The 26,576-nt window shown below is 34.6% G+C and overlaps 1 protein-coding gene across 1 annotated transcript in view; it reads right to left on the minus strand.

Annotated features, from left to right (window-relative positions):
- CWC27 (CWC27 spliceosome associated cyclophilin) overlaps positions 1 to 26,576 on the minus strand; it is a 222,589-nt gene that overhangs the window by 38,813 nt on the left and 157,200 nt on the right. The window lies entirely within an intron of this gene.

Raw genomic sequence — 26,576 nt, forward strand, 5'->3', positions numbered from 1 at the left:
GAAGTAGTTATTTGTTTTAACTTTTGTAACTATCCCAGGATCAATAGATCAAAGACAGGAATGTTTTGAAACAATTACAGGTAGTTGCAGAATAATTTATATTCATTCTAGAAAAAATAATTGCATGGCAAAAATAAACAGTTTTTATGGAATGAAAAACATAGTTGTACCTCTTTTCCATAAAACATCACTAGAATATAAAAAAAGGTATATTCAATGCAATTAATTCTCATGTGAACATTCACTGATGAACACATCAGTGAACAACTCCCAGCCAACATGGATTAATTGGTAAAAAGTATTAATAAAACAACAACAATGAATACAGTTTTTATTATGGAAAGTTTCCAACACAAATAAAGATAAAATAGTATAATGACCATTTGTATTTCTTCTTTTGAAAAGTATCTATTTAATTCATTTGCCAATTTATTAATTGGGTTATTTGATTTTTTGGCGTTAAGCTTTTTGAGTTCTTTATATATTCTAGATATTAATCCTCTGTCAAAAGAGTAGCTAGGGGCTGGGGTTGTGGCTTAGTGATCGAGTGCTCACCTAGCATGCATAAGGCACTGGGTTCAATCCTTAGCACCACATAAAAAATAAAATATATTGTGTCTACCTAAAAAATAAATAGTAAAAAAAGAGTTTTTGGCTAGCAGATTTTCTCCCATATTGTAGGTTCTTTCTTCATATTCCTAATTGTTTCCTTTGCTGCATGGAAGCTTTTTAATTTGATATCATCTCATTTAATAACCCTTGCTATTATTTCCTGAGCTTTAGAGGTTCGATTGAGAAAGTCATTGTCTGTGCTGGAGTGTTGATCCTATGTTTTCTTCTAGAAGTAGCATGGTTTCTGATCTAATTCCTAGGTCTTGATTCATTTTGAGTTGATTTTTGGTCAGGGTGAGAGAATAAGGGTCTAGTTCATTCTTCTACACATAAACAATCGGTTTTCCCAGTACCACTGGTTTACAAGGCTGTCTTTTCTCCAATGTGTTTTTGGCACCTTTGTCAAGGATCAGATGACTGCATCTGGGTTGTCTTTGTCTTCTATCCTGTACCACTTGTCTATGTGTCTGCTTTTCTGCCATGCAGCTTTTTTTTACTATAGCTGTGTAGTATAATTTGAAGTCAGGTATTGTGATGTCTCCAGCATTTTTTTTTTTTTTTTGGCGGGGGGTGGATCTTAGAATTGCTTTGGCTATTCTGGGCCTTTTATTCTTTCAAATGAATTTTTGGACTGCTTTTTCTACTTCTGTGAAGAATGAAATGTATGAAAAAAAAATTCAACATTAGCAATTAGGGAAATGCAAATCAAAACTACACTGAGATTTCACCTTACACCAGTTATCAAGAATACAAATAATAATAAATGCTGGAGAGGATGTAGAGAAAAAGGAACATTTTACATTGTTGGTGAGACTGTCAATTAGTACAACCATTATGGAGATCAAATGAAGTTCTTCAAAAGACTAGGCATGGAAGTACCATTTGACCCAGCTATACCACTCTTTGGTATTATCCTAAAGAATTAAAGTCATCATGCTATAGTGATACATATATTCGTGTTTATAGCAGCACAATCCAAAATAGTCAAACTACGGAACCACCCTTAGGTGTCCATCAATGATGAATGTATGAAGAAAATATGGCATATATACACTATGGAGTTTTATTTAGCCGTAAAGAAAAATGAAATTATGTCATTTGCAGGAAAATGAATGCAACTAGAGAGCAGTATGTTAAGCAAAATAAGTCAAACTCAAAAGGTCCAGGGTTGTTTGTTTTATCTCATGTGGAAGCTAAAAGAAAAAAGAAAATAAAGGTGGTGGCTGGTGGGGATCTCATAAAAATCAAAGGGGGATTAGTAGAGGAAAGGGACCAGGGAATGAGAGATGGGGAGGGAGAGGAGAAGTGTTGGGGAATGATATTGGCTAAATAATATTGTTAAATTGTGTGCCTATATGAATATGTAACAACAAATCCTATCATTATACAACCATAATGCACCAATAAAAATGAGGAAAGGAAAAAAAATAGTACAATAACCTCTTTTACACATCACCTACTGCCAATAGTTATAATCTGTGAGCAATCTTATTTAACTCTGAAGGTATTCTTAAGGCAGTAAAACTAGCACAGGAACTAAGAACTCATACTTTTTCTCTGGTAGTTACAAAAAGCCTATTACTGAAGGGGTCAATGAGCAGGGTATGATTAGAACAGTCCTTAGAGTGAGACTAATCTGAATTCTGGTTCCAGAATTTATTATATGTGTGACATAGGTATGTGTGACATAGGTATAATTTGTATCATCATTCTGTGTTTCTGTTTCTTTAGCTATAAAATGAGGATAATGATATCCACTTAACTTATTGTGAAGAATAAATTAAATGTCAGACACACTGGTGAACACTTAACAAGCTATTCTTATTACTATCCCATTCAGATAAAAAATGTCATGGTATCAAAATATACTCACATATTCTGCATATTTATATGCTAATACTATATATATTTTTCTTTGTTATGATTGGCTTTGATAATTTTCAAGAGATATTGCACACTTTTGCTTAAGTTGAACCTATCTTGATCTTCTACATATAAAATATACTCCTTTTATATTATGGAACTTTTTTATTTTGATGAAAGGAAAAGGGAAACTTTTATTTATTTATTCATTTTTGGCCAAACTATGAAGCAACTGACAATCAAAAAAATAATGATAAGGATTCCTCAGTAGTGATGCTCTTATAATGGAATAACAGCCAGCATCTCATTGGGGTTCTTCTTCCTGCCCAGGAGGATATAAGCCACCTTAAGACTTAAAAAGTCTCAAATAATTAGTGAATAACAAGACACAAATGGCCAGAAATATGTTTACAAAAGCAAAGCCCCTGGTAGATCTAGTCCACATGAGTGCTGGAATTAGAGAAAGAAAAGATGACTCTGGTGGTTTATTTAAGGGGGGTACATCAAAATCAAGGATAAGGTTTCAAGGGCAGAGTCTTGCTTTGTGATGTCTAGTAGACAGTAGGTTGATTGGCATCTTCTCAGGTCATACTTATCTCAGGTGCTGTGTGGGATCTTTGGCAGAGCTTGAGGGGGCAATTCATCTGCAATCAGGCGGTCAATCCCTGTGGGGGTGCCAAGGGAGGTTCCCAATGCCAGATTTATCCACTCATTAGGCAACGATGTACAACATAGTACACACACAGCCCACGGATGGTTCATTTTTTTATTTTACTTTTCCCTTGCATTCTTTGCATTTTAACTTAAATGGAAAAGTTAATTAAAACAATTTGAATGAATTGATTTTCTCAATATTCATGAACCACATTTCTTTTGATTTTTTCTAGATATGATATGAAAAAACAGTATGTAGTACCAGTACACCTGAACATATCTGCTGATATAGCTAAACATTGTCTTCATTCTTAAATGTAGTCATAACTATCTTAATAAATGTGTTGTATAAGGCCATTATAAATTTTAGGACTGTATGAAACAAATCCTAAAATTTTGTAATAGGAGTAAATTTTAAAATGATAAAGAGATTATTTGCATTCTGAGTGATGAATGAAATGGATTTTACTTTGAAAAATGTTAAGTAAATAGTTGGTAAAAACTGTAGGGCTTTTCATCATTATTTAAATGATCCCAGATCAAATAACTACTTTCTCTTTTTACAGGGCTGAAAACTGTTTCCAATACTACTTGTATCTACCACATCTTTAACTATATCCAGTCTTAGCAATATTCCAGTTGAGCAATTTTCAACAGATGGAGGGAGAACTGTACAGAATTCTAGAATGCTATCTATGCCTCAATTCCTAAACCAACTGTCATCTGATAAGGTCTTGGGCTGTAATCTTATCCTGACTGCAGCTTTTGGCTTCCTAAGGGGGAAAGTGTGTAAAAACTAGATTTTCAGCTTTCTGGTCACAAGCGAGACCATTTTGACTTCAATACAACTACTGGATTTTGTAATGAAAGTTAAGAATTCAAATTCTTGATGCCTCAGGGTTGAATGGGTAAATCATAGGCTATACCCTATCATTACATAGCTGTAAATGCTCTGCTATTCCTCCTAGTAAAGAATGCTTTAAAAAGAGTCACAGATTCTTTAGTTGCTTAGGACTTAGGCTTTTTAACTCAACTATCTTTGGGTTTGACTTCTTGGATACATTCTGAAACTTTGAATTTGATCGTGGATATTAATCATTTAATTTCAATTTGATTTCTTTTTAAAGATATACTCAATAGAGGTGTGAAAAAGTTCCACTGACTACCAATTATAGGTGGACTAATAAAAGTTGAGAGGAACAGTTGAATTATGTAAATCTGACTCTAGGGAAGAACAGATGGTTGGGCAACTGAGATTGTTTTAAGGGTGTTCTCATTAATCAGTCTATTTCCATAATATACAATCTTAGCAGTGAAACGTAGCACTTTGGCTTATGTTGATTTAATCTTGTGATAATTTCTTGCAAAAAGTTATAAAATAAAAACCAATGTTCTTTAAAGTAAAGATAAAGGGTAACTTGATGCTATATTTTGTCTACCTGCCTACATGAAGGATTACTTAATTTGATGCAATTCCAAATAATTAAGATACCATATACTACTCAATTATTCTTGTTAGATAAAATAAAAAGGACAGATCCTATCATATAGAAATGGTATTCCATTCTAAGATTTTAAAAGACTTTCTAAAGTTAATACTAATTTAAATATCCCAACTAATAGAATCCTTAAAATCTTTAATTCTTCAGCCAGAATGGGAATGTAAGTCAGTGGTAGAGTGCTTGCTTAGCACATACAAGGTCCTGAGTTCTGTCTCCAGCACTAAAAAAAGAGGAAGAGGAAGAAGAGAAGAGGAAGAAGAAGAAGAGAAAAAAAGAGCCAAAAACTTTAATTCTCACAAAAGCAATTTCCCTATCCAAATTAATATTCACAACTGCTTCATAGTAAGGACTTACTCTCAGACTTACCAGTTTGGTAATGAATTTAAGGAAAAGAAAAATGTCAAGATTTGGTTAACAGTGTTCACAAAAATTCCAGGTGGAAAAGACTAATTTGGTAATTTATCCTAGCCATTTGCCAAATGCCATTGAAAATGAAAGTCAGCTTTGCATCAAGAATTAGGAATAAAATTTGGCTCAGGAAGACTGATTCATTGCAATAAATTGAGTTCAGAAAACTGACCTCTAAGTTTTCATAATGTAGATGTGTTAGAGTTACCAAAATGGAAAACATATCAGGTAAATAAAGAAACTCAATCAAATTCAAGGTATGTCAGTTTTTTTTTTTCCTAGAAAGTCATAAATCTAAATCATTAAGATCAGACAAGCCTAGGCATACCTCTGGGTATGCTCATTAGCTGCTCTAGTTCTTTGTTTTGTGAAACGTTTTTAATCACCTGATTTAAGGATGTCTTTTCTTCCTTTTGCTTTTCTTGCCCCAAATGAACAGTTAACAGCTTGAGAATAGCTGTGAAGTCTCCTAGTCTTTCACTATACAAATCTGTCATACTAGGATTAAACCTGCTAAGGTTCCATCTGGACTGCATGGAAACTGTAACCCAAAACATTTTTTATAATACATAAAGCTGAATGCAGTGATACCTGCTACACAAACCCATCTATATAAAGAAGCTGACAACTCTTCTATTTCCTGACTGGGTATAGCACATTAGTATAAAGTGTAATCAACTATGAATAATCATAAGACATTCTTTTTTTTTGTTTTCAATTCTCATCAATATACTCTGAGTAATTTCCTTAGCTCTATATTTTAGTTCACTAATTCTCTGTTTAGTTGTATCTACTCAGCTTTCATTTATTTATTTTTTAAATTTTTAAATTTTGAGATGCGGTCTTACTAATTGTTTAGGGCCTCACTAAGTTGCTGGGGCTGGCTTTGAACTTGTGATCCTCCTGCCTCAGCCTCCCCAGTTGCTGGGATTACAGACGTGTGCCACCATGCTTGGCTCTACTCAGCTTTTAAATCATAAACTAAGTCATTGATTATAGTAACAATTTTTATTTATAGAAATTCCACTTGGGCTGGAGATATGACTCAAGTGGTAGCACGCTTGCCTGCATGTGTGCAGCGCTGGGTTCGATTCTCAGCACCACATACAAATAAAATAAAGATGTTGTGTCTGCCAAAACCTAAAAAATAAATATTAAAAAAAATTCTTTTTTTTTTTAAAAGAAATTCTATTTGGCTCTTTTTCAGATTCATCCACTCTTCATAGCTTTAGTCTTTTATTATGATTTTTATTCTTTTAGAATCTCTTCAATTATGTAAAACACACATTATGTTGCACCTTTCCAATTGTTTTTGAGATGTTAATGTCCACTCTCTTCCTAGAGTGATAATTCCTCTAAATGTTTTCTAATTTTTTTACTGTGACCTTACTTTCAATTAGGGCAGCATCTTTATCACACTCCACAGGAATTCTTGGCATCCAATATTGTGTAAAGGTTCATTGAAAGGTTTTGTATTTCTTTCTGCTAGACAATCAAGGGATTTCATTGGTCCAGGGCCATTTGTTTGTCTGTATTAATTTCTTGATTTAGGATTCTTATACCTTACACATAGTGTACATTCAGACTTTCCTCTCTAACCCAAGGATACATCTTCTATCCAAATGTGAGTTAAGACTCCAGCTCTTTCCTATTAGAGCCTATATCTAGGTCCAATATCCTCTTAGATAAATGTAGTCAGCTTGATTTATTTAAAAACATTTTTTTTTAAATTGTAGATGGACATAATACATTTATTTCTTTTTATGTGGTGCTGAGGATTGAGCCCAGTGCTTCAGCATGCTAGGCAAGTGCTCTATCACTAAGCTTTAGCCCAAGCCCTGCAGCTTTATTTCTTAATGTTCTGGTTATGTCTTCCCCTTGTTTCTGGTACCTAGAAATTTCTAGCCCCCCCCCCAGATTGGCAAAAAATTTAAATTGGGCTAGACCATATTTTAACCAGCATTTCCATATATATTTAAAAGAAACTTCAGTATCAGCTCAGTCTATGTTGCCAGAACAGAAAGTAGCACATTAATTTCTTATATGCTACTTTCTGATTAAGCAAAAATTGAATAAGCAATTAACCTGAGGTTGATTTTAGTGATGTAACCCTGGCTAATTAAATGCATAGGAAGTTAAAAAAATTTAATTTCTCTCTATAGAGAGTGCTCTACTAATCAAGATGTAATATAATGATTGAATGAATAGGAATAAAATTTGGCTCAGGAAGACTGATTCAGTGCAATAAATTGAGTTCAGAAAACTGACCTAAGTTTTCATAATGTAGATGTGTTAGAGTTACCAAAATGGAAAACATGTCAGGTAAATAAAGAGAGTGCTCTATATAGAGAGTGCTCTACTAATAAAGATGTAATATAATGATTGCTTATCATTAACTGAAATGTCCATGAAACACGCTAAATAAGTAGGATAAAAACAAACATTTACAAGGACTTATTATTTGCTTGGCACTATTCTAAGGTGTTTTGATTATCTTTGGAAAAAGTATCCATCATTCTATTTTACAAATGAAGAAAGAGGATAGGTTTGCACTTGGGATATGATAAAGCTGGGAAGTGAGCCCAGGTCTGTGTTACACTAAAGCCCACTCTGTCCTATTGTTTTCATTTAAAACTTAAATTCAGAAAATAAAACTCTCAAAGTATCCTCTATGAGCTTGGTACTTTGAGAGATGAAACACATGTAAAACATATATGATACATGTTGTTCATTCCAGAAAGTAATTTAACGGGCAAAATGAACCTAACTTGTGAAAATAGTTAGGAAATCAAGCCATTGAATATAGTGTGTAAGTATCAAATTTTAGATTCATGGGTGTAATACCAGGATCCTAGAGAACTGAAAGATTATAGATTTATGATATTAGAATAACACTTTTAAAATGTGTTAGCCTTTATGAGATAAAATTAGGTAATGTACATAAAACTACTTGGGGAAGAGAATATCACTAGAACCATCAGTTTCCTACTAGGGCAAGCAGAGCTAGATGGTACTTTGAGTATCTTTTAATTTAACTTTTCAGCTTATAGATGAAGTAGCTAAGTTCTTGATAACTGTAGTTACTTAACTAGTGTTCCATAAATGTTAGCAGCAGAGTCTGAGTTAAAACTTACTGAATTTCAACACCTAGTAGAGAGAACAAACTGTAGTAAGACTGCAAATTAAGTACACACTAAACTTTTGTTCCTGAATGTTATAGTGTCCCTAACCCTCTTCCTAGGAGCTAGTCAGAAACTGAATACTTGCTCCACTTGAATCTTTTCATTGGCTACCTGGCTAATCATTCACATATATCCATTCACAAATCTCATTTCATCTATAAAATGAGCATTATATCCACATTTTTTATTGTCTCTTTTATTGAGCTTGAGGTTATCAGTTCCAAGTAACTGCAAATTTATTCATTTAAAAAATAAAAGAGAAGTGAATTGAGTGGCTATTATATCCCCAAAACTGTTAATAAGGTTGCTTATGAATGATTTTAAATAGCTTCATTAATTCAAGGATTTTTTTTGCAAAATTCCCATAATAAGAGAATACTTTTACATAAATAAAGGTTATGTGGTAATAACCATAAACTTCATTTAAATAACAAAAGTGTTAGACTTTAACAGATATAGAAAACGATTAATGCTACAGATGTCTAGCTATATCTTATCATCATTCTGAATAAAGTGTTTTTTTCAAAAATTTTAATGTCAGATCTTAATTAGTTTCAGGAAAAGTTCCATACTTAAAAAGAGCTAACAAGATAGCTAACATTTTAAGTACTTGCTATGAGCCAGACACTAGTAGGTGAATTACTTGTTTAATCCTCAAAATCAATAACTCTCTGAGAAAGACATGTTATTAACCCCATTTTGCCAATGAAGAAACTAGGGTAGTAACAAGAGATTAAATAATTCATCTCAGGGATTATAAACCTGGAAATACAAACCCATGATGTTTAGATCTAAAATATGAACTCTAGCTTAGTTATTTCTTTTTTATGCTTGAGAAAAAAGAAGACTTGGAAGATCATTTCAATTGGACATAAAAAGGAATCAGATAACATATCCATGTCTTGATGAAATAAAAGCCTATATAAAAAGGATCCTTTATTTCCCCTAGATCAGAATATATGGTTCAAAGGATAACAAAAAAAATAAGAGAAGAGCAGCCTGCCAAACAGTGGGTTAATTTAAGCAGTTTCCATGCAGGAAGGATACCTTATGGCTTTGTCTTGATTCTCCCAAATGAATCATACTTTTCCCTCATTTGAACCTTTAAAGCATGTCATAGCTCCTAAGCACACTGTATCATAATTGCTTCTATCTATATTGTCCCCAAGGCCGCAAGCTCACCCAGGCTGAATCCTCACACATATTATAAACTCAATGAATAGTAGTTAAATAGAAAAACAAACAAACTGATCATTTTTAGGTCTTGAATTACAACAGTGTCTAAAGTGACTTTATTGCTGGATGGCATATGTCCCTTTGGAGCCTTCAGGGTCTTATGGCCTTTAGAATACAAATACTATTTCAATAGATAGATGCCTAATTACATTGAGTTTTAAGAATTAGATATTTTCTGACTTTTGTTAAATAGAAGTGAAAGGAGTTAGTGAACTTTATTTTAAGGCAGTAGCCCCTGATTAAAGCCCCTGGACACTGATTTTTCTGGCTGAATTCCTGTATGAGTTGCAGTCATTCACTGAGGTAGATGTTCTACCATCTCCTTTACCATCTTCCTTGAGGAGCTACTGCGGATGAATGATATATCCTTCTCCAAGTCAGAATGCCTTTTCACTATTAAAAAATCCACTACAGAGGTAACTTCAATAAAAATAGTTTAAGTGATATTAAAATGATAACTTACATAAAATATATTCATTACTATATTTTAAAAAATAATTAGGACCCATAATATTTACTTATTTTGTTTTAAAGATACTTGTTCAGATGATATCTTCAAAAAGTGAGTAAGAAGACAACCATTCTCTTCACCCAACGAAACTGCCAAAATGAAAACTTACTTAAAATAAAGAAATTATTTAATGGGGGGAAATTGTCTCTCTGTATATATGCACTTACAAAAACGAGGCAAAATAATGCCAAGAGCTTAATTTTCCTGTACTGTGGGCTACAATAAGAAACCTACCATTTATTCATTCTATTCAATCAATTTTCATTTTCAGCATACTTTCATACCACAAATGGAACAATACTGGCTCCATCTGGTGGTCAGTAAGTCTCTATAGTTTCACAAAAATTAGTCACAAGTTGTTAATTTAAGAGCTACCTGAAATATACTTAAACAATGAAGTATGCCTCAACACTGAACACTGATTAAGTGCAATTCAGTCTAATGAAGATGGAAGTGTTAATTTTTTCTCCAATAGTTTACTCTAGATTCATTGCTTCATATTATTTTGGGGCTTAAAATAATTACAAAATAATAAAAAATGTTTTTCCTCTTTAGTTTTCTATTACTTAATTTGAGAAATGTATAGGTACAAGTTGTTTCAGAGAATTAGTAATATGGTTAAAATTTACCCAGATTTTCAGACTGAATTATATTTTGGAATACAAACTATACAAATAGCCACTAATTTTCAGCTATATTTTCCCTGAGATGCTTCCAGAAAAGTAGGTTGTAGCTTATATCTAGAAATATTACACATTTACAGATGGTTAATCTTGATTTTTAAACTCAATAAAAGGAGTATGTCCAAAATCACAATATAAAATGTTAGTGTCAGAAGTTCTTAGGCACCAACAATCTGCTCATTTTGCTTAGTCTACAGATGAACAAAACAGGTTCAGAGAAATTAAATGATTGTGCTAAACTGGAAATAACAGAAGCCAGATTTCTTGACAAGCTGATATTGTTTCCTTTCTATATATATGATCATGTGCACTTCTTCTTTGCAGTAATACTCACTGCAGATATATTTCATCACAATCTAATAGCCATTTGGGAACTGTACACTGTGAAAATTTATGAAATGAAATATACCCTTAATTATAATTTTAATTCTCCAATAAAGATTTCTTATAATTTTTGTTATTTTCCTTTAAGATTTAAGAAACTTAAAAAAATTTTGTTTTAAAGTTCTACTCCTATCCAAATACAAAATTTTATCTCATCTTTTTAGATATTATCCGGAGCTTATAATTCAAATAGCAATCATATTGGTAATAATTTATAGTCAAAATAGCACATAATTTAAGCTACTATAAAACATACTAAAATAAATTTAAAAAAAGCCAAATTCTGAACAAAACAAATTGGTTTGAATCGGCCTTAGATGTCATATCTTTTACTAAAACAAGTAGTGCATTTACTCTATAAATTGAGAGATTTTTGAACTCTCTAATAAGTAGCTTTTTACCAGGTATTTCTCCCTTTTTCTTAATAATGATTCCAAGAAACAACTGTAATATACAAATGATTATGAAGATTTTTGAGAATTATTGAGGGACATGAATGTCTTTTCTTCTGGGGTCTCCGGCTTTCTACCTATCAGCTGTAGTCTGCTGCTTCTGTTCACACTCACCTCCTAGTCTCTCATGAGAACCTCTAGACTAGCACAGAGGCTGATTGATGTTGCCCTCAGGTCCCTCAACAGAACATACTTTGTACTTCTCCAGATGGTGTGACCCACAATTCTTGTAAGTTTGATGACCATTTTGACAACATCCCCATGTTGCCCTGTCATTCTGGATATGGAAACTACAAATTATGTATGCTGTGCTGTAGCAACAAGGAAAAAAAACCCCTAAAATTCTTCAGGATGAAAAGATTTCATGAAGCTAATCAGGTATGATTATACCAGCAAATTAAATATCAAAGAATATCTGTGTTTCTAACACTACTTAAAGGAGGGTTCTACTATTTTTTAATAAACTCCTGAGATAATTTTACCTAAGAGTTATAAGAGTTTACAAACCAGTTCAAAATAGTCCTCACAATAACTTGTGTATGTGGGTATGGCATTTTTCTTTATTTTTCCGACATGATTGCAGAAACTGAGCAATAAATATAGTGGCTTCTAAAATGTAAATATGACCACTACTACCAGCATTATGAACACATTTTAGGACCTGGCATATCTGATATAAAATACTAAGAGCTCTATGCATGCTTTTCACTTCACTTAATTCTGTAACAACAGAAGAGGTATTCTTAGCCCTATTTTATGCTTGAGGAAACAAAGATTCAGAGAGGTTAAGTCTCTTGCCTCAGGTTGTATGGCTAGTAAATGACAGAGCAAGGACTTGAAATGTGGGCTGTCAGACTTCAAAGCCCACATTGCTTCTACTCTATTACACACACAGTTATGGTTAGGGGGTTGGTGATATTATGCATGGGAATGAGGGAATCAATGACAGATCCCCATGTCAGAAGTTTGTATATTGGATAAGGAACAAGACATACATCATTAACTGTGTGGTGGAACAGATGACATGAGAGAAATCCTGATCAAGTATTCAGGAAATTCATATAGAGGAGCAAGAGAGAAAGTTTGATGGAGGAACTGGCAGTGTAAATTGGACCTTGAAATAGAAATGAAGACAGTCATAGCACATAGAAGAGACATCGTAACGAAGGCATGAAGGCAACACAGTGCAGGAGGCACAAAAGGAAAAGAAAAAGCTGTTCTCTGAAAATGAATAATGAGCGAATAAGATGGGGAATTAGAAAAATAAGACAAAAGTTTCATTGTAAAAGTTCCTGAGTATCAGATTAAAGAACTGAAACTTCGTTTTAGTAAGCAATTAAAGAGCCACATTTTTTCTTTCTGGTCTGTACTGCAAAGAAATCATTCATAAATGTTTGTGAGCCTTTTATAAAAGTAAATGAAATGTGTTGTACCACTCTAGACTGTTATGTTGCTTGAATTTTTTAAATGAGTTATTTAAAAAAAAATTTGGTACTAGCTTAAATTAGTTGACAAAGTGAGGATGAAGTTCCAAGTTTTTAGATGCCCACACTTAATCAATGAACAATGCATTCTCAATAGGAAAGAGAGAGAGAGAGAGAGAGAGAGAGAGAGAGAGAGAGAGAGAGAGAGAGAGAGAGAAAGAGACTGGCTAGAAGGAACTTTGGAAAATATCCTAGTAGTTATTTTTCCATACCTATAAGAATATTCCAATTTAAATGGGAAAATATGTACAATGATTTTAAATCACCATGTCCAGTTGTTTCTGGCCCTCTTTCACTGTCTCAAAATGTTTACCTGCCTAGACCATATTCCCTAACAAGGTACACAGATTCTAGTTCAGATTTCAGCCTTTTTTTACCAACCCCATCTTTAATGACAGGTCTAACAAATTCAATTTTGACATGCAGTGAAGGTAGGAAAAAGGTCACCAAACTATGCTTCATTTGTATCCAAATGGGCTTCTGGAACCTAGGATTGCAGGGTGAATTGGATGGGGGTCACTCTGCTCAATTTTAGTGGTAATCCTGTGAATTGTAAACTCACACTCAGTCTGCTGATTCTGGCAACAAGCTAACAGGTCATGTTGCTTGTAGTTCATTTTATTTTTTAAGGAAACAATGTTTTGCAGTTTTACAGTAGAAAGAATATTGGACAGAAGTTCTGACTCCTCCTCAAATGGTTAGGGTAAGTACTAAAGATCTTTAATGCTTTGGTTTCTTCATTTGCAAAATGGAAACTATAATACTTGTTCAATCCACTTCTCAGGACTATTATAGAACTAAATGTAATGAAGCATGTGACAGGACTTTCTAAAATGTTCATGTTATATAAATATGAGATATTATTATTTGGCGTGAATACTAGACACTGTATGTTAAGTGATTTTATAGTTATGACTCCTTTCAAATAATTAAATCTCATTTGAGGATGAAGGTAGGAGGTACAATATTTTTCATTTTAGTAATAATCTTGTTCAAAATTATTTTTATGTTTTAAATCCGATTTTCAAAGTACCAATAAAACTTATAAATCAAAGAAATGTAGGAAGCTCTTTTGTGAAGTGAATCATCAAAATTTAATTTATATTTTCTATAAATTCAAATGCTTAAATGTAGTATTGTTTATATGGGGCTCATCTATATTTCTGAATTTACTTGAAGAATAAAAAGTATTTGGAGCTGGGGATGTGGCTCAAGCGGTAGCACGCTCGCCTGGCATGCTTGCGGCCTGGGTTCGATCCTCAGCACCATACAAACAAAGATGTTGTGCTGAAAACTAAAAAAATAAATAAAAATTCTCTCTCTCTCTCTCTCTCTCTCTCTCTCAAAAAAAAAAAAAGTATTTGCTAGCATGCTGACATGATGGAAAGTGCTTTGCTACTCTTATCTTCTACTTATAGTTGGCACTTTTATATATAGTGCTTTCCATGTGCCAGGCAGTATTCAAAGCACTATAAGCATAATAACTCATTTAAATAAAATGATTGCCACTGGAAAGACCATAGTTTTACCCTGGAAACTTAATGTTCTGGTCAAAGCTAAACACTGAGGAAAAGTATGTGATGAGAGAACGTCTGGCTGAGAAGGCCACCAATGTCACATACAAGAATATGAGTTTCTTGAGGGTAGAGACTTTTCTTTCTTTTCACTATTTTCTGTCTGGAGTCTAAAATATTATCTAATCTAGCTTATATTTGAAAAAATATTATTTGAATGAATGATTTTTTTAAAAAGGGAAAATGATTTTTCAGTGGAAAAATGTATTCTTAGAGAACGGAGGGCTGGGCACAGCCTGAGTGTTCCTGTAGTCCCAGCTCCTTAGGAGGCTGAGGTGGGAAGATTATCTTAGCTCAGGAGTTTGAGGTCACCTTGGGCAACACAGCAAGAACCATGTCAAAAATTGGAGAGATGGACAAAACAGAGTAGGGTCAGTAACCAACTTTCCTTGTTCTAAACATAGAAGAGGTCATCATCACATGCCATTTCAGGCTTAATGTCACGGGGCATTTCTTTTGCGATACTCAACACCAAAGGAGTTCTTAAGAAACAATAGAAAAATATAAGGCTCATCAAGGTGTTCTGTCAACCAAAGCCTTTTAATTGTATATTACAAAAAATGATTTTCTGAGTTAAAGAAAAAGTACTTTAAAATTGTTTTTGTTTTGGAATGGCATTAATTGATCCTTTGGTAAAGAGATTATTTGGGTTTGTCTGATAAGTTCCCTAAAATGAATTCATCACTAAAGTAATCTTACACTTTTTTCTTGGTGAAGTGACAAATTTATCATCTTCTTATTTTGGATTAGAACATAATTACAGACACATTCTCAATGACTATTTTTTTTAACCTCTGGCTCAGTCACTATACAAAGTAAACACATTGAGTGGACTGAATATTTTGAGTTAGCAGCTTTATATTCTACTCCCAGCTGTCACTCACTAGGGTGAAGGTTCTAGCTGCCTGACAAATGTTTACCTGTTTTTTAAGATGAAAACCACACTATTAATTAGCATTATTTTTCAGATATATAGTGAATTAACTCATGTAATACACTGTTACACTACCCAGAATAACAGTCTGAATAATAGAAAAATAAGTAACCAAAATTGAGAAATATTTCTGAGAAGCTGAGTTTACTGGATTCTTTCCCAATAGTCTTCCCAGCATTTTCACAAGATATGTACCACTAACTAGAAAAGTCTTTGGTAGTAGAAGAGCTAATATTGCAACCATTTTCTTTTCAACCACAATCAAATGGATGAGAATAAAAATAATTATTCTTTTATAAATGTCTCATATGGCAACTTAGCACAGTATGGAATGAAGAATAAGGGACTTCCTCATGGGTTTTATAGAAGGGAAAATATAAAGGACTTATTTTTCAGGTTCTTCTATAGCAGACTCAAGCCAGATTCCTGAAGTCTCAAATAAAATTGCAACTAAGTATTCAGAAATAAACCAGAAAATTAGAAAAAAGAAAATTAATGCTGTTAATTCTTGGTTGGAATTATTTGAAAGGAATCCAAAGTAAGTTGCTTCTAAAGAGAAAGAATAGTAATATAGTATCTAGTATGCATTGCCAAATGGTAATCATAAAATTATAGACTTACAAAATATAATAAAGCTGTAATTTAAAATTCTTTCTTAGGTGTTATGAAAGAATATAGACATTCTGTCATTATGCCTTAAATTATTAGTGTAAAGGGAAGAGTAAAATATACTGAATGAAAGATTCCACACCTTTTCAGATACAATTTGTAAGAAATAACATGACGCTTTCTCTTATCAGCAAGAATTTGTACATGCTTATCCTGTGTCAGAAACACCTTTATTCAGCTAATTTATTGACCTGAAGCAGTAGTCTAAAAAATTTATATAAGCACAAAAATTTATATAGTACACAAAATGACCCACCAAGAAGTAAAAAGAAAATGTTGAAATGCTATTTATTTTAATTATATCTTTTCAACTATTCTTTGTTGGCTATATGATAAATAATACCCCATGTATATATTTAGTTGTACCTACACAGGAGTCTTAAATAAATTTCAAAAATACATATTCTGAAACAGTTCAACATTGATTTTGAAAGTGCTAACATTTATTTTACAATCCAGTGGTCCATCAACTGTCAAATGAATAATATAACAAATAGTATATCCATAAAATAGAATATTATTTGGTCATAAAAGAGAAAGAAATACTTTATACATCCTACAACATGGATGGATCTTGAAAACATGCAAAGTAAAAAGAAGCCCCAAAGACTGCATCTTATACAAGCTGTCCAGAGACAGAAATCTAGAGATAGAAAGTAGATTAGTGGTTGTCTAGGTCTAGAGGAGTGGGGCCTGGGGCTGTAGAGGTGATAGCTCTATGTGAGGACTGGGTTTGATCCTCAGCACCACATAAAAATAAATAAATAAAGGTATTGTGTCCATTTACAACTAAAAATATTTAAAAAAGAGATTTGAATAAGAACTTCATGAAGGAATGGCAAATAAGCACATGAAAAATTGTTTGACATCCATGATCAGAGAAACACAAATTAAAACTACAATCGTAATACCATTACATATTCTCTAGAATCACTAAAATCAAAGACTGATTGTACTAATAATTGGAAGGATTTGAAGCAACTAGAAGTTTTCTACATTGCTGGGAGGAAACAAAAATGGTATAGCTCCTTTGGAAAACAATTTAGTAGTTTCTTATAAATACGTAACTATCATATGTCCCAGAAATCCTACTTCAAGGTTATTTACAAGACAGATGAGTACTATGAATGTTTATAACAGCCATTCATAATAGTTAAAAATGGAAAATAACTTAAATATTCATGATAAATGGACAAACATGGTATACACATACAAGGGAATACTATTTATCAATAAAAGGGAACAAATTACTAATACAGGAAATGAATCATCAAAGCATTATGCTAAGGCTTTATGGTTTGGATATAAAATGTTCCCCCCAAAATTGTGTTTTGAGGGGCAGGTGCCCTATGCAGCAAAATTTGAAGGTGAGGTCTTTGTGAAGTGATTGATGAGAGGGCTCTGACCTCATCAGTGGATTAATCCACTTATAGCTGAATGGACTGCTGGGAGGTGGTAGAAACTATAGGTGGTGGGGCCAGGTTGGAAGAAGTAGGTCACTGGGAGAATGCCCTGGAAGGGTAATTCTTGTCCTCCACCATGTCCCCTTTTTCTTTCTCAGTTGCCATGAGCTAACTCATGGGATTGTGGCTCAGCAGTAGAGTGCTCGCCTAGCACAGGCAGGACCTGGGTTCGATCCTCAGCACCACATAAAAATAAAGGTATTGTGTTGTGTCCTTCCTCCACAGTACCCTTTGAACAAAATGGTCAGTCTCACCTCAGACCCAAAGTGATGGAATCAGTCACCATTTTCGAAAATCAGGAACCAAAATAAATATTTCCTGCTTTAAGTTATTTTTGCAGGTATTTGTCATAAATAATGATGAAAAGCTAACACAGTAAGAGAAGACAGACAAATACTGTATGATTCCATTCATATAAAATTCTAGTGAGACAACTATAGAGAAAGAGAAAAGAGAATAGATTATTGGTTGTTAGGTTTCTGACTGGAGGATATTAGCTGCAAAGGGACACTTGAAAACATTTGAGGGGTAATAGAAATGTCCTATGTCCTCACTGTACTGGTGAGTACACTTCTGTCAACTCTCATTGAATATTTAAAATGGGTGAATTTTGTTGTACATAAAGTATACTTCCACAAAGCTGATTTTTAAAAAATATATATTTTTTAGGTGTAGATAGACACAACACAATGCCTTTATTTTTATGTGGTGTTGAGGATCGAACCCAAGTCCCGCCTATGCTAGGCGAGTACTCTACCGCTAAGCCACAATCCCAGTCCCCATAAAGCTGATTTTTAAAGGTACCATGTCTTATCTTAATTCTTTATAATGGAAAACAGCAAAATAATTCAAGTGGTTTAAATGATTTTGGTTATTGTTCTCACTCCTCTGAAATCTGTACCTGATAGCTTACTTTTATATCATTATTTTGGTTAATTTTCAGTATTTTACATATAATAAGCATTTGAATGTTTGCTGAATTAAGAAATTAATGAATGAAGAATTTGTGGGCAAAATTCTGGTATAATGAAACTTTCTCTAATGCTTAATTTTTCAGTGAAGGAAAAAAGGATCAGAAAAACACCAATGTATACTTTAGATGAATATCATAGATGACGATTAGTAACAATTTGTATAATATACTCATGTGATGTTTAATGATAGGGATATGTTCTTAGAAATGTGTCATTAGGCAAATTTCATAATTATTCCAGCATCATAGAGTATACTGACACAAACTTACAGGTATAAATTAATCATTTGATGGAGCCTCAATGCAATCAAGAGATGTTTAGTACTAAACATGAGATGTTTGAGGCTGCTGCTAGCATAGCATGACATACTGTTTTACAATGAACTTTTTTTTTAATGAGTAGAAAGAATACACCCTCAAATAACAACAAAAAGTAGAGTATATGTACATCAGCAGCCAGATGAAAGGAGACAGAATGCTCATCTTTCATTTCTGGAACATGAGTCTAGCAGTCATCTAAAGAACCTGATCCCTGGGAAGAAATAAGCTGTATAAGGCAAAAAATCATCAGTAGTAAATAATTTTGGTGAAACAGAATCAGAAAACAGTTCAGCTTTGGAAGACACTGGCTTTAACATGGTCAAGACCATACTGTTGTCATTGTCAGGTGTTATGTACTGTACATAGTTGTATGTGCTATACTTTTATAAAACTGGCAACACAGTAGGTTTGTTTGTACCCACTTCGCCACAAATCATAAGTAATATGTAGTGGTATAATTTTATTATGACTAGATATCACTAGGTATTAACAATTTTCAGCTCCATTATAATCTTATGGGATTAGTGTAGTAAATGCAATCTTTTGTCAACTGAAATTTTATTATGTGGTACATGACTGTAGTTCAGTATCATTATGATTTATTCTAGATTAGCACTATCCAATAAAAATATAATGCAAACCACCAACAGAAACTTAAGTTTTCTAGCAATTTATTAAAAATATAAAAGGAAGCAGATGGAATTAAAATAATTTGAAAATTTAATCCATTGTATAAAATTATTTCAATATGCAACCAATATACAGTTATTAAAGAGCTAGTTTTTATTAGGTCTTCAAAATCTGGTGTATATTTACACTTATAGCACTCCCTAGTTTAAACTAGTCACATTTCAATTCATAGTATTATTACCAGTGGATCTTCAAAAAGTACTGATGCTCAAGTAGCTTGGGATGCCAAGTAGCTTTATGCCCCTCTAGCTTGGGAATTTTCAGATTATTGTAATGTACAGAAAAATCTGAAACCACCAGTCCAAGTGAAGAAAGAGGATCAGTAAAGGTATCTTAGAGAAATGATCTTAAACAATGACAATAATATTGGTATTCATAGAAATAGAAGGCATTCCAAGAAGGGGGAGCCATGACAGCAAGGGCCCATGTGTAAAAGAGTTTGTATATAGAAAAATTTAGTCTATATGAAGCATAGAATCAATGCAAGAGATGAGATTGGTGTGGAAGACAAAGTATAGACCATGTAGGACCTTGTATGGCATGCACAGGACTTTATCCGGTAGGAAATGAGACACCATTAAAGAAGTTTATGAAGGGGATTGACACATGATCATGTTTGTGTTTAAGAAAAGCCACACACAGAACATATTGGCAGGATCTGAGATTAGCAACAAAAATCTGTTGGCAGCCTGTTAGCAGGTTGTTAAAATAGCCCAAGAGAAGTACTGTGGCTAAAATGGTCATAGTAGAACATAAGGCTCCAACTTGAAACCTGTAGGGAAAGGGGTGACATTTGCAAGAGAAAAATACAAAGAGCAGATTTGTTTTGAGGATATCCCAGTATTTTGCAATTTAAGTCTAATTCAATTCACTCAGAAAAAAATTCAAATACTTAACCCTCATTAATATATGACAAATTATTTTTTCAAAAAATATTTCTAGGTATCTAGACAATGAAACAGTCCCCCAAATAATCATTCTTAAGTTCTGAATTTCATTTCCATTTTAAGAAATCTTAGTAATTTTTAATTTAGTAAGTAAAATAGTAATTTCCCTAACATTTTACTAAGTAAAAGAGTAATATTGGAAGTAATATTTTCTATATAACCCAAAGTTCTTAAAAGAAAAATCTAAGTGAAATTAAAATTGTTTTATGAGATACTGTAAGCTCTAAAGAGAGATTTTAAGTCTTTACAAACAGTATGGTCTTGACCATGTTAAAGCCAGTGTCTTCCAAAGCTGAACTGTTTTCTGATTCTGTTTCACCAAAATTATTTACTACTGATGATTTTTTTTTTTTTTGCCTTATACAGCTTATTTCTTTCCAGGGATCAGGTTCTTTAGATGACTGCTAGGCTCATGTTCCAGAAATGAAAGATGAGCATTCTGTTTCTTTTCATCTGGCCAGAATCATTTCTTTATTTACCTTGGTCAGTGAGAAACTTTTTTTGATATTAGTCCTCATTGCTCTAAATGTCTTCATAGTTCATCTGCACACCAAATTTTAGCACTTGAAATACTACCTACTAATCATGAATACTGCTTCGTTATGACTATTAATTATTAATTCTTTTAAAATATTAACTATAAAATGTTTATTTCCCATGAACTGGTCTTGTTCTATTTAGCAGAGTCTAGCTCCTTCCAAACTAGGGGAAAGTGTCTTGTGGGATTCTTCTGGGCCTAACACAATGCTATTAGATGTGTTCTAACTTGGTGGCTTTAAATTCTTTTGATTAGAATTGTATTAAAAGCTATATCTTAAATCTGAACTCTATAGATGTTTGGAATAGGTCTAATAGTACAAAACTGTATAAATAAGCTTGAACCATATAAAATTATTGACATTACATTTTTTTTTACAAAATGCTAATTTCACATTCAACTGAATACAATTTAAAAAATCAAAATTTCAAAAAACACTATTTAGGCTTACTACATGTGATATCCTCTCATGTTTTCTGATCTGTGCCAGTCCATTAAATAAAATGCTAGTTGAAATACAGTATTAATTTCATGACCCACCAACAAATTACTGCATATAATTTAAAAAACCATGTTCTAACCTCTAACTTAGAGACTTGCCTCTAGCTTAAGCCTTAAACTAATGGTATAAAATGTTTCTTAAAGGCCCATAAGTTGTCCAATGCATCAGAAAAAACAGTAAGCAAGTAATCAAGATAGTGTTCTGCCTGAAAACTCTCTATGTATCCATGAATACTTAACAGATTGACAAGGACCATAATAAAGGCAGAACACTCGAAGAATAAAGGCTTTGACTTAATTTTTTTTTTCTAATTTGACAGAATTAAACTGATTACATAACACAGGAGATGATTCAGTGTGGTTGGTTGATATGTCTTAGAAGACTCCACAGTCCTTTCCTGAATTTTTTAAAAAGGTGTGTGTGTGTGCATATATATTATACATATGTATATAATATATATGTGTAATATAATGTATATATATATTATATATATTTGCATATACACACATACATACATACGTACACATTTATACACGGAGTCATATTTTCTTTCTACAAAGAGACAGAACTCATAGGGAGCATTTCTATCTGACATTTGTACTTTCCTGAAGATCACAATTGTGTTAGATGTGCTGAAACTCAGCTTGCTATATAACATTTTCTAAAAGTGAAGCTTCTTATCCAGTTCTGCTAATAACTAGTGAAACAGTTCAGAGGATAGCAGATTGAAGACATAATGCTTTATTCTGATTAGGCTTTTAACTTATTAAAAAGGATGTTTATATAAAGAGCATATACAAAAGCTTAATTAACCATTTTTGTCAATGAAAAACAGAAGACATGCATTCTTAATCAAATGACTCAAGTGTTGTCAGACAGATGCTGATACTTGCATACACAAGTGTCACCACCAGCACTAAGGTACAGTTAAATTAGACTAGACTTCAAGCAGGAGCACAGGAACATGGCTAATATAGAAGCAGTAATAATGCTGTTAGCCTGTTCATTGGTGCTTGCATGGCATCCAGGCACACCACTCCCCCTCATCCTTTATGTTACCAACAGCTATTTATCTGATGGAATAGTGTTGACAGAAGTTGAACTGGTGCCAAACTTACTGATGAGAAACAAGGTGGAACAGTTGCTGACTGGAGGGAATGTTTCCTTTTTAGGAAGTAGCAGTAAGATGATACATGGAAACATGGTTGGAATGAACTATCACAGGTTGCTGATACAAGAATGTTCTAATTTTTAAAAATCAAAGGATCTAAGAAAGTCAAATAAATGGAAAAGGCATATAAGAAGACATTCAAATACTCACATGAAAAATATGTCTAAAAGAAATAAAAAGTGGTGCTCTAAACACGTGTATTAGCAATTAAGCCAAATTCTAATTGACATAAAATGCTGTTTGGACTTTTTTTGCACTAGGCAGATTAAGCAAGAGAAGAATAGTAAGGACAAAAATAGTAAGTTCTAGTCTGCTGAGAAGGCTGACTAGTTACTCTGCCAATCAAAAACCACATTCAACCTATGATGCCAATATAAAAAACAGATGGAAATCAAATTTCTTGTCCAATTGCAGAAAAGAAGTAAAACTTGAGACAGCTTTACTAAGCTAATACCAAGGGCAAATGGAAACAGTAGTTTCATTTAAACATCTTTCTTACTAAAATGATATATCCATTCTCAAGTCCCAGACCAATAACCTGCATCTGCTTTCATATGCTCTTTCCTCTAATCTCAAAGTGGTGTACCAGGGCAGCCGTTTGTTTTCTCCAAAGAATAGTGAACCTGAATGTTCATTACTCTTCTGCACTAGTTTTGTGATTCTGAACATCTGTTTACCCACAATGCAGTGATAACCAATAACCCTGATTGTCTACTGACAGGACCCACAAAATCCAGAAGTGCATTTTGAAATATTAACAGGAAATAAATTACATTCTGTACAGTTCTAGTGTTAGACATTTCATTAAATGCTATATATAGGGCTGGGTTGTGGTTCAGCAGTAGAGTGTTTGCCTATCACGTGTGAGGCATTGGGTTCTATCCTCAGCATCACATAAAAATAAATAAATAAAGGTATTGTGGACCATCTTAGAGGGCTGAAGTACCCACCGCCACTCTCCGACAGATTGCAGCAACAAAACAGGTGTGTGTGACCCAGCCCAGCCCCCAAACTTAGGGGGATTTCGCATAAAATCTCTCCTAGACTTTCAGGGGGAGGCAGTATCAGAGTGAGCCTGCATAAAGACTAAAGGGGAGCTAGAGGCACCTGACGCTCAACCCCCCCTCCCATCAGTGGACAAAACAAAAGCTGCCTAGCCAGCGCTGGGGGAGGGGCAAGCAGAAAAAATCAAAACCATAGAGTGCCGGGGATCCAAAAAGCCAACGGTGTGACCCCGGAGATCCAGGCTGTCTGATACGCACGGCCTGCCCCGAGGCTACAGAAGGCGTGGCGCCGCAGAGAAGGGGTTAACCAGTCAGCAGGGAATTAAGTGGCTGCGACACGGTGGTATCCCACCAGCCAAACCCAAGCCCGCACTGACCCCCGGGCTGAGTTCGGGATTGCAGTCGGGGAAGGAAGCCGGTAAGGCCCCGCCCCCCACAAGGGACACTCCGCTAAGGCAAACAGCGGCCACCATCTTAGAGGGCTGAAGTACCCACCGCCACTCTCCGACAGATTGCAGCAACAAAACAGGTGTGTGTGACCCAGCCCAGCCCCCAAACTTAGGGGGATTTCGCATAAAATCTCTCCTAGCTTTTCAGGGGGAGGCAGTATCAGAGTGAGCCTGCATACAGACTAAAGGGGAGCTAGAGGCACCTGACGCTCAACACCCCCTCCCATCAGTGGACAAAACAAAAGCTGCCTAGCCAGCGCTGGGGGAGGGGCAAGCAGAAAAAATCAAAACCATAGAGTGCCGGGGATCCCAAAAGCCAACGGTGTGACCCCGGAGATCCAGGCTGTCTGATACGCGCGGCCTGCCCCGAGGCTACAGAAGGCGTGGCGCCGCAGAGAAGGGGTTAACCAGTCAGCAGGGAATTAAGTGGCTGCGACACGGTGGTATCCCACCAGCCAAGCCCAAGCCCGCACTGACCCCCGGGCTGAGTTCGGGATTGCAGTCGGGGAAGGAAGCCGGTAAGGCCCCGCCCCCCACAAGGGACACTCCGCTAAGGCAAACAGCGGCCACCATCTTAGAGGGCTGAAGTACCCACCGCCACTCTCCGACAGATTGCAGCAACAAAACAGATTGCAACAAAACAGGCCCAGAGTATAGCTTGAACTGCCGAGAACCATCACTGAGGGGAAATCTGGTCTAGCAGGAGAACCCAAGCCTAGCAGGAGAGAACAGGAGACTAGAGGCAAGGCTCTCGTGACTGGGCAGCTGTAAACTGCAGGCCCGCCGGCGACAGTTCATCCACTGCCAGGGTAACTGGGCGGTAGGAGAACGCCCTCCCGCTGGCGATGGATCACCTGCCCAAGGCCTGAGATACTGGGCGGCGGGAGTCTGCCTGCCTGCCACGACCGGGTGCTGAAACCAAACAGAGACAGTCCACTCACACCCCCCCATTAGGGCACCCCGGCAAGGAGACTGGGGCACGGCATAGCAGAGTAGTGTCGTCACTGGAGCTCGGACGTCGGAATTCCTTCCCAGCGGAACCCACGTTAGCAGGCATAGTTCAACAACACAAAGGAGAGACATCAGAGTAATACAGAAACAAAACAAATCTATAGAAGAGAGCAGAAACACGACAATCAAAAAGAACTGGAAAGTAACGTGGACAACATGAGAAAACAAGGGAAAAAAGGATTTCAAACAATGCAAGACAACTCAATTCTACAAGAGGACATAGAAACTTCAGAAACAGGGATATGGAAAGAACTCAGGGGATACCTAACTCGAATGGAAAGGAATATTAGAGAAGACATGAGACAGCAAGTCCAAGAAATAAAAGTATATTTTGAAAATGAATTAAACAAACAAATTCAAATGGCAAAGAACGAGATCTACCAGGAGATAGAGATCTTAAAAAAAATCAAACAATAATCCTAGAATTGCAGGAAACTATAAGCCAAATTAAAAACTCAAACGAGAATATTACAAATAGACTTGATCAAGTAGAAGTCAGAACATCAGATAATGAAGACAAGGTTTATCAACTTGAAAAGAATATAGTCAACACAGAAAAGATGCTTAAATCCCACGAACAATCTATTCAAGAGTTATGGGATGTCATTAAAAAACCAAATCTGAGAGTCATAGGGATAGAAGAAGGCACAGAGTTTCAAACCAAAGGAATGGACAACATATTAAATGAAATAATTCTAGAAAACTTCCCAGAGATGAAAGATGGAATGGATTGCCAAATCCTGGAAGCCTACAGGACCCCAAACATTCAAAACCATAATAGACCAACCCCAAGACATATAATTATGAAGATAGCCAACATACAGAACAAGGAGAGAATATTAAAAGCTACGAGAGAAAAGAGGCAGATTACTTTCAGGGGTAAACCAATTAGGTTAACGACCGATTTCTCATCACAAACTTTGAAAGCGAGAAGATCCTGGAATAATGTATTTCAAACGCTGAAAAATAATGGATTCCAACCAAGAATACTATATCCAGCAAAATTGAGCTTCAAATTTGACAATGAAATTAAAATCTTTCATGATAAACAAAAGCTAAAAGAATTTGCAGCAAGAAAACCAGCTCTGCAAAGCATTTTGAACAAAACACTACAAGAAGAGGATTTGATAAATAGTGCCCAAAACTAACAGCAGGAGGTATCTCAGTAAAGGGGGAGGAAAATAACCAAAAAGCAAAACTAACCAAACTAAAATAAATAAATAAAGAAGCATGACTGGAAATACAAATCATATCTCAATTGTAACCTTAAATGTTAATGGCCTAAATTCACCAATCAAGAGACATAGGCTAGTAACCTGGATCAAAAAAACAAATCCAACAATATGCTGCCTTCAGGAG

This window comes from Spermophilus citellus, assembly GCF_964194105.1.
Source record: "Spermophilus citellus genome assembly, chromosome: 1".
Lineage (NCBI taxonomy): Eukaryota > Metazoa > Chordata > Mammalia > Rodentia > Sciuridae > Spermophilus > Spermophilus citellus.